Source organism: Rhea americana, unplaced genomic scaffold (assembly GCF_003343005.1).
Source record: "Rhea americana isolate MKP2758 unplaced genomic scaffold, rheAme1 scaffold_191, whole genome shotgun sequence".
Classification (NCBI taxonomy): Eukaryota; Metazoa; Chordata; class Aves; order Rheiformes; family Rheidae; genus Rhea; species Rhea americana.
This window is the reverse complement of record NW_028186050.1, coordinates 542,876-552,628: the sequence shown is the minus strand read 5'-3', so window position 1 is coordinate 552,628 and position 9,753 is coordinate 542,876.

The following is a 9,753-nucleotide window of genomic DNA, read 5'->3' as shown; positions in this document are numbered from 1 at the left end:
GGGCTCGGGCGGCCCCCGGCGCGGCCGGCCCAGCTGTACCCGCTAACGGCACGCAGCGATTTCCCGGCGGCCCGGACACGAGGGCTCCACGTTAGCCTCGCTTTGTGCGGTTTCTGCCCCGGGGTTGTTCAAGGTGCACCTCCAGCAGGCAGGCGGGAGCAGMGGCGAGGCGAGGCGTCTGCCGTGCGGTTTCCCCGGGGCGCTGCCAAACGCACGGTGGGCTGCATCTTCCCCTGGGAGCCCTAGGGCACGTGCTGTCCCTGCTGAAATGGATGGCAGGCTCGCGCGCCCGGGGAGCCGGGGCTGGGCTGTGGGATCTGGCTGTGGGATCTGGCTGTGGGATCTAGCTGGATTCCCCTCCTGAGGGGCTCTCCCGGAGCGCTCCGGATGTCCGCCGTAGCGCAGTGGTGCTCGTGGCTCCAGCGTGATGGGGGCCTCTAAGACCCCTTTGCAGAACTCCCTGGGGCTCCAGAAGGACCGGAGCGGAGCAGGCGCGCTGAGGCTGCGCCGAGCGCCTGGCCCCGGCAAGGAGCCTGGCCTGGGGGCGGAGGCCGGCGGCACGGCTCTTCCGCAGAGCCCCCCGGGGCCAGCCTCGGTGCCAAGCTCGCTGAGGCCCGACAACGGGGCCCTTGCTGGTTGTTACTCGGCGCTGCCAGGTCCCGCTCCCCGCGGGAACTGCTCTCCGGACCCCGCGGCAGCTCTGGACCCCGCGGCGGCTCCGACTCCGCCGGGGTTTCCTGGGGGGGCTGCGCGTCGCCCCGAAGCGGAGCTGCCCTCRCCTCTCGCCCTCCTGCTCCACAAATAAACAGGGAGGTGCTGACAGCCGCCAGGTTTGGCCAGGAGGCTTYTGACAGAAAATCGAAGCCCCGCTGCGAAGCGGGGGGTTGGGGGGGGAGTGGGGCCAGGGCAAGGGAGCTGCCCCGCGGCGAGGGGGGCACCAGGCAGCGCCGACGGCACCCAGAGCTGCGAGGAATGCCAAGGCGGGCAGAAATACCCCGAGAAAAGGAGTTTGCAGCATAATTTTAAGGGGCAAAAAAAAGCCTGTAACCTCCCTGCGCTTTGGAAAGCCACTAGCGACCGCTGGAAAGCCGAACGGCCCCCGGGCAGCCCTGGCGGCCGGGGGCTCCCACCGCTCGGGTCGTGTTGTAGTGTCTTGGGTGACAAGGTCGCATTTCAAGAACTCGAGGGTAGTTTTAAGAAACTGGGCCAGCGCTRGAGAGAGCCTGAACTGTCCGTCTCCTTCCCTCCGCCGCGCACGGATGGCGGGGGAGAGCTGAGACAACCGAATTGTTCATCTTGGGGAAACCTTAGAGCTTTTAAAGCCAACTCAGACATCAGCCTGATGCTCACCTGAGCGGGGAGAGCTCTGAAAGACCAGCCCAGCATTTAATTTCCTTTTTTTTTTCTTTCTTTTTTCTTTTTTTCCTTTTTCCTGGAGTAACTCGTACGTAACATCTGGCATTCATCTTTTCTTTCCTCCGCACGCACAGCAGAAACCCTCGTGTGAGTCATGTCCATTTAAATATGGAAGCACATCATAAAACCTAATGGAGAGTCCAAAAGGTGAGCTTTTATGTGGTTAAAACTTGGAGAGAGGTCAAGATTGTTTGGTTTAAACACGGGGGGTCATTTTGAGCGCGAAGGTGGTCCTGTAAGCCCTTAGAAAGGGCTGTTTGCTTGGCGCAGCAGGAAGGTGCCCGGCTCACGGTGGCCCCGGCGAGAGGACGCGTGAGCTGCGGGAACGGGGCTCGGACGGGGACGGGGACGCGGCCGGCGCCTCACTCACCACGCCAGCCCGGTGCCGCCGTGAGCGAAGTGGTCGCCCGAAACAGCCCGCGTATTTTGCAGGGCAGGGAGGATGGGCAGTGTTAACAACTTGGTTTTGCTATGTTGAAATCCCTATTTTGTCTTAGTGACTCTGAAATAACAGCTAGCTGCCTGCCTGTTATGGCTTTATTGGCGAGTTTTTTGTGGCTAAACGCGTGCGAAGCAAACCAGCCCAGCCGGGCTGCCGTCGAGCTGCTCTTTGCTCTCCGGACCCGTCCACCAGCTGCGCTTTGGCTTGAGCCGACCCCAAGCACCACAGCCTGTCCGAGAGCCCGCAGTCGCTGCCTGGAACAGGGCGAGCCCCAGACGGAAACTGTGCCTCAGCATCGGGGAGTCCCGGGCTGGGAAACGCGGGCAGGATCTGTCCCTCGGCTGTGGGAAGAGACCAGCTTGGAGCCTGGGGCTCCTCCTGCTGATCCCCGGGATAGGGGTGACTTGACTGTGAGTGAACCAGGCTGGGTTAATAAACCTGGATTATATCGCTCTGGGCAATCAGTGTGGCCRAGATCAGGGCTCGCCCACGCCGTCCTGGCCGTGGCGGGTGCTGGAGTCAGTTTGTCCCGTGGACGCCACCCTCAGACACCTGCCCTGTGCAGAGGCTGCAGGTGTTGGGTGCAACTAAAATCATGACAGCAAGGAAGTCCCGACGACCCGGAGGCCCTCGGGCGGCCGCTCTGCGGTCCTGCCTCCGGCCTTGTTCCTATATTCCTGTGACAGCATCTCTCTTCGCTGCCGCTATCCCCACTCGTCTAATGCTGGCATGCAGAATGCATACAGAATGTGTTAAGACCCTTCCTCATCTATCTTTTGAATTTTCTGCTATTTAATCCCCAGYTGCAGGTTGCTCTGGGCAGGGTGGCAGGAGCCGGCCGTACACGGGCACAGTCGTGAGTGAGGGCCGGTGCCCGGGGCGGTGGGAAAGCCCCCAGGTGACCCGTCRGTGCACATTGCTCCGAGCCACACCGACCCCCAGGTCTGGGGTCTACAAGCAGCGGTGCAACATGTGGCCTTGCTCTAGGGACAGGGGGTTGCTCGTCACATCTTCTGCCCCCTATTACCATCCCAGGGACAGGCAAYACCCTTGTCTCATGCCAGCCTGCTCTGGTCCCATCTCACGTGTGTTCATCCATTGGCTGGGAGCTGACCACAGGCAGAGGTYGTCGTCCCTGGGGAGAGGGCGAAGCGGAGCTGGGTTACTGCGCTCCGGCTAATCTGTGGCTTCTCCTCTGCTGAAGGCATTTCCAAGTGCTTGGAAGAAGGTGCAATTTCATCTAACATCGCTCTGTCCTGCCTCTTGCCGCTTCCTGCCAAGAAGCTGTCAGTTCGAGCGGAGCTTCCCGCTTGCTTGTTCTCTGCTGTAGCATGAAGCCCGGGCTCAAGCCTGTCGCTCCCATAACTGCAGGAGAGCAAATCTGTCCTGCCCTCGCAGCCAGGGCTGTGCCTGTGCGTCGCCGGGCCCTCGGGCTGCGCCTGGAGGCAGGGCAACGGGATCTTGGGCTAATAAGCAATCGAGGCTGAAGTCTGGTTTGCACGGAGGCCAAACCTGTCCCTGCCAGGCTGACCTGCAGCCTTTTGCCGTGCCAAAGCTCGGAGAAGTGAATAGGAGCCCGTCTAACTGTGCTGCCTTTGGACCTCTGCTTCTGTGCAAAGGCAGCCAGGTGCCGGACCAAACCCCGGTTGCCCTCGCTCTTAAGCAAGATGAGATGGGGAGATTCATCATGTTCCCTCAGCTCTGTCCTTCCACCACCATCTCCCCCTGCATTTTCTTCTCGTTTTCAGGTATGAGACTTGCTAGCCCTTCCAAGGGATTTCTGTTCGGGCCTGGCAGAGATGCTGCCATGTGTTTTCCATTTTGATAACTCCCTTATGATGTCTGTTCTCACCCAAGTCTCTATTAAGATTTATTCCTGTTTCTGTAGCAGTCGTTTTCCCCAGTACATGCGCATTGTGTTTGGAGAGAGTCATAACCACTCTCCACATCCAACAGAGGCTGCAGTCAGAGCGACTCCTGCTTCCACTTACCAGACCTTTCTGCTAATCTGGGATTTCACCAGCAACCACAAGCACTGCTCGTTCCCAGAGGTTTCTCCCCAGTTGTTTCTTGGCTGCACTAGTGGCAAAGCACTGACCAGAGCTCTGGTGCTTCGCAAGGCTGTGGACAGGCACTTTTCTGTTCAAAGCCGTGGGACATTCCCGACCCCAACGCTGGGTGGGCTGAGCGTGGGYGAGGGTTGATGCCGGCCCCGTGGCTCCCAGTCGGGAGCTGTGGGAGCCACTGGGACTGGATTCCCTTGCTTGCCAGGTTGGATGAGGGCAGGCTGGGGAGGATGATGCGGTCTGCAGGATCTGAGACGTGGATTTAAGACGGAACCGCAGCACGGTGTTTGGGGCTGGCTGCAGGCAGGTGGCGGGGTCTCCTGCGTGAGTTTGGTGCTGAATATTGCTCACAGCCTTGCACCTCCAGCTGCCGAGCAATATTCAGAGCACAACCCTGGCAGTGAAAAACCACTTGGATTGGAGCCCTGCCAGCAGGGCTACCCCGCAGCAGGAGACCTGGGGACACCAGGCCTACAGGAGCTGCCCGGCAAGTGTGCAAACCACAGGCAAATATCCTGAGGGCAAACTGGCACAGCCTTCTCCCCCAGCCAGGACGCTGGCTTTGCCCTGAGCCAGAGCGCGACCTCCTGATGCCAGCGCACCCAGGCTCCAACCAAAGAAAGATATTACCAGGATGAACATGGGTGGTTTGTTTTCGCTTCCAGCCTTTGCATCTCCKCACGGGCGGTCAGGAGCCCGCAAGCCGGCCTCGGGCATCGGACAGTCCCCGTGGCACTGCCGAGAGGGGCYGAGGGGCCTTTTGGCAGCGGGCGCCCCGCTCTCTCATCGTCACGGTTTGGTCAGCTCGTACGGAAGAAAGGAGCTCCAAATGCTTTCCGGGCCTAATAATATCCATCAAAGCATTTCCAGGGTTGAGGCGAGGATATACGCTGCGGCACGCAGAGCAGGAAACGGGCTCGGGTTTTCCAGCGCTGCCTCTTCCAGCCAGAGCAAACCACGAGATCGCGGGAAGACGAGAGCGCCACGCTCATGGCTTTGTTTGCCCCAGAAGGAATTGATTTGATGAGAAAGGAAATCGGCTTTCTGTAATCTGTCCTTGTGTGAATTCCGGGCCGCGCCAGCACGGAAAAGCTCCGGCGGTTCCCGAAACTGAACCACCCCCCGTGCCACCCGCTCCGTGTTATTTGCGGGCACGACGGCGCTTCCCAGGCCCCGGCCCGCGGGAAGCGACCGCGCTTCGCCAGCGCCAGGTTTGCTCCTGCGAAAGTCAGAAACAACTGGTTTTCTTCTAATTTCTGCGCAGTGTGACTGTCAGCTCCCATCGTCTGTCCCACCAGGCTCTCAGGCAGGTGCTGGGAGAGGAGGATGTTCCTCACGCATCAGCCACGTATATTGGAACTGCTTAGATCAATCACTGTTCTCCAATAAAAATACTCTGAGAGAGTCTCAAGAAACATATAGTCAGCTTCCCCTCTCTGCTTCCCCAGACCTCCATCCCTTAGCGTCTGGCTATGGAAAATCAGGATTCGGGCTGAAAATGCTCTTGTTCTTGAAAGAACTTTTTTTGCTTTCTGAAAAGACAAATAAACTGGGCATTATTTCAAGAAAACAATTATCACTCCCCCCCCAAAAAAAAAAAAGAAAAAAAGAAAAAATCTACAGGAACATGGATTCCTGACCAGGTTCAGGCAGGTATTTTAGTTGAAAAGGGGGAAATGGAGATAGTAAGTAGGAAGGAAAAGAGTTAATTAAGATTTTACTAGAGAAGATCTAGAAAGGGTGCAGTTTTCTTTTATGTAACAAAACCTAAAAATACAACAAATTATACAGAAGCTTAAGCCAAAATTATCCTGGATCCCTTTCAATGCCAAACAGCTTTCCCAAGGTGACTGCACATCCCAAGGTGACTGCACATCATCACTGCTGCTTGTGCTGGAGGACACTGAGACACAAGTAGCAATGGGACTGAAATGTGCCTAGTAACTCTGGCTGTCCTCGTTTTGAACCTCTTGTCTGAGTCATCCCAAAAGGACCCAGCTTGCAGAGAAGCGTGTTGACCCTCTTCTCCTTCTAAGCACAGGGATGGGATGCCATGCCAGGATCGTAGGAACTCAAGAGAAGTCCAAGTCCCACTTGGAAGGCATGAGTGGAGTGAGGAAATGCCTCCTCTAGACTCCCACGGGGTGGGAGATGGACCAGCTCTCCCTGCCGTCATGGGGCACCATCACCATCCTCACCACCACATTCAGAGATGGGAGACAGATGCGTTAGAAACACTACCCTAAGGCTGAGATGAGCTCGCTCCGCTCTCCCTTTCCTGCTGGCTGAGGACTCACTGCTGGTGCTACAGGAATGTGCCCTGCCGGGGCAGGACACCGTGGTACCAACCCAGCACATCTGCCCTGCTCCCCCAACAGCCCTTTGGCAAAGCCAGGGAGCCCAGGAGGCTACAGGGTTTTTGAATCATACAGGCACTTAATAAAGAGAGAAATAAATCTTTAAGTGCTGGGCTCCAACAGGTAGCTCCATCCCAGACCCTTCCAGCCCTTCCGTGGCCAGGCATTTGCATTAGACAAAATCACGGCACCAAACCGCCGAGGGTGATTCAGCGCAAAGGCACAGCCTCGCTCGGGAGGCCCTCGAATCGCTGGCGCGGAGGGGCTAGCCTGGCGAAGCGCTGCCGCGTGCTTGTCCCGCTCACACAGGCTTCCCCGGGCCCTGCTGGGGCCGAGGCAGGGAGAGCGCGCGGCACCCCCGTGCTGGAGCCCGCCTGCAGCACCCGCAGGCTGGACGCGCTCGGCTGCCGCTCTGCACGAGAGCCCGCCCTGACTCTTGTGCTGAGCAGATAACGTGCCGGGAGGCGTTAGTGATTTATGCTATATAATAACCCCGGGGGGGGGGTCGTGTTAGTGGCTAAGCCTGCTTTAGCTAAAACTTCACGTGCGCAATCCCTGCTTTCCCAGAGGCTGCGCCTCGTGCCCTCGCCGCCTCCGCCTCGCTCCGGCATGGCCCTCGGGGCAGCGAAGGAGAAGGAACAGCAGCAGGAGGAGGAGAGGCACGCACAGCCAGCGTGCTCTCCACTAGAAGCAACGCCGCCCTTCGCAGACACGAACAGGCTCCAGCAGGGGCCTCGGGCTCGGCGCGGGGTCTGGCGCGCGCTCCCTGAGATCAGCCTGTCCCTCGCGCCGCCCGTGCGCGAGCTGCCCCCGGTGACAGCGCGGAGCCCGGCTGCCTCTCGCCTGGAGGCGGTCCAGAGGGTTCAGCTCCAGCACTGACGCACGAAGAAAAATCTCTGGGACGGAGTAAGCCAGTTTTTATGCCGGATTGGATTCGAAGGAGCAGCTGACGTCAGCCGAAGCATCCATTCCTTATGGCGCTTGGGTCAAGTTTGCAACGTCTCCCGTGAAATACCCAGCAAGGCAGGGCGAGGTTTTCTCCCGGCGGGAGCCCTGTAAATCGTGCAGCCTCTGGTTTGCAGGCTGAGCCCTGCTGGTTACTGTTTGCGTTAATTTGTTTGGGCTAATGTACCGTGTTGTGTTATTAATTAATATATAACATCACCTGCCACACAAAAGCCCCACTAAAGCATACCAGCTCCAGAACAAGCCACGCTGGTCTGCTCTTCACTGTGACAACCAGAGGAGGCACGGAGGGACAACAGGGAGTATCAAGGATATTTTACTATAGAAAGGAGGAAAAGTCCTTACAGGGGAGTTTACAGCAGTGCAGCAGCTGCGAGCAGGAGTTTTGGGGACCGCACATCTCCTGCAGACGGTTGAGCTCCGTAACGCCCCGCACGCGAGGATGGTGCCCATCTAACCATGGCCTGCTTGGAAGCAACGTGTGTGCCTCCAGCGGCCCCACCAGCGCAAAGCCTTCGTGCGGGTCGGGCCTCATTGACCGAACCGAAATGAGAATAAGCCTGGCTTAAGCCAAAATAAATGTCTGCACAGGATACTGCTGTGGGACTGAGTGAATATAAACCTTCGGTGCAACAACCGCAACTGAGTCACGCAGGCTCCTTTTCCCTCCAGTGCCTCRGTTTCGAGCGGACGGCGTTCCTGGCTGCCTGGAAGCAGCACTCGCCCCGCTGGCAGGATCGAGCAAGAGGCAGCGAGGTTGCTCGGTTTTCCTCCGGGTGCAACGCGGCGGCCGTTGTGCAGCAGGGTGCAGCGGCTGCAGCCGGGCCGCCTCGCCGCTCCTCACCCAACCGTGCACYGCCACAAGGACAAACGCTCCAACTGAGCTATTTTTGCCGTCTCGGTGCCAGGTGGGGGGGGGGTCTTTCTTTCAAACTAAGAGCGCCTCACCTCCGTTTAGCTGCGGCCCCGCTTCCCCCGCGCGGCYGAGGAGCGGCGGCGGCCGCCGGGCGAGCGCGCTCCCGCTTCCCCCCGCAGAAGCCGAGGGCGCGAGCCAGGAGAGGGCCAGGCCAGGCCGCGGGGACGCGGCAGGAGTCTGCTCCCGCAGAGCCCGGCCGACGTGTGCTGGAGCCGGGCAGCGCAGGAGCGCCCCGCAAAGAGCTTTTTGATGGCATTAATAAACAGCGCGGCGAGGGGGCTGCAGGATCGGGGGAGAGCGGCACGGGTCGGTCTGGCAAACCCCGGCAGGACACCCGACTGTACAGGCTGCTGCAGGGCTGTAGATGTTTTGTTTGTTTATTTTCTTACTAGCTTTCWATTGCTGTTGGGATGTATCTTACATTTCTGTAGGGTTGTGGGCTGCCAAGGGAGGCTGCCTGGGCAGGGGTGGTCTGCAGAGCCCCACCAGCAGGGCTTCCACCTGGGAAAGGGGCTTGCAGGGGGCCGTGTCCGGAGGGGGGCGAGATGGGGCAGGCAGATTGCCGGGGGGAGGGAGGCAGGCTGAGCTGATYGCTTGCAAATTCCCTCCAAACCCTCAGCATCCCTCGCCACATCCCCTCTCCTCTCAGGCTGGGTGTTTTCCAGTCTCTCAGAGCYGCTTTGCCCTGGCTTCTTCTCCCCCTCCTGATGGGAGGTATTCCCTCCCCAAAGGCTTGGCGCAAGGACAGTGGCCCCTCGGCTTGTTCGTGACCCCCAGGGGAGATGAGGGGTCCCTGGGTCTCCCAGTGCTGCTCCCTGCAGACCTGCCTCTTCCCAGCAGCTTCCCCCCAGCTGCCACCTGGGTTTGGGACCCCAAGCTGTGGGGCACGGCAGGGCGACCACACTGGGGGAGCGCGTGGATGTCGTGCTGGAGAAGTGTGAGCTATCCTCAGAAGGGGAAAAATGCAAAAGAGTAAAAAAGGGGGGGAAGAGAGAAAGCAGGGGGAGAAATCTTGCCGGCTGTGTACCGGGCCGGGCGGCTGACAGTTTTATTTCTGAGAATTTCCCCCGTGCGTGATCTCTGCGTTGAGATCTGCAGGCAAGCAACCCCATAAAACCAGCCCCAAATCTCCATAGCAAATAACACAGAGCCCAGGCTGGCAAGCGGGAGCCGCCGGGGGCGCAGGGGCCAGCCCCGCTCCCCTGGCCCGCAGAGCCCCACGGCCCCGGGCGTTGCCAGGGCACCTCACTGCCTCTGAGTGAGAAAAGACTGGTGTTTGTGGGGATTGCTCTGACTATAGTAATAATCACGTTTTCTTACAATCTCTCTCACCCAGGGCTTCTCTTTGCTTGCTTGCTTACCTACTTGCTTTTCTCTTTCTTTCTCTCTTTGTCTCTTTCCCTCTTTCCCTCTTTCATCTTCTTGTTCTTTCTCTCTTTTTTCCTCTGTTTTTATCTCTTCCTCTTTCTTTCTCTGTTCCTTTGTCTCTTTCTTTGTGACTTTCTTCTTTTCTTTTCTTTTCTTTTCCTTTTTTCCTTTTCTTTTCTTTTCTTTTCTTTTCTTTTCTTTTCTTTTCTTTTCTTTTCTTTT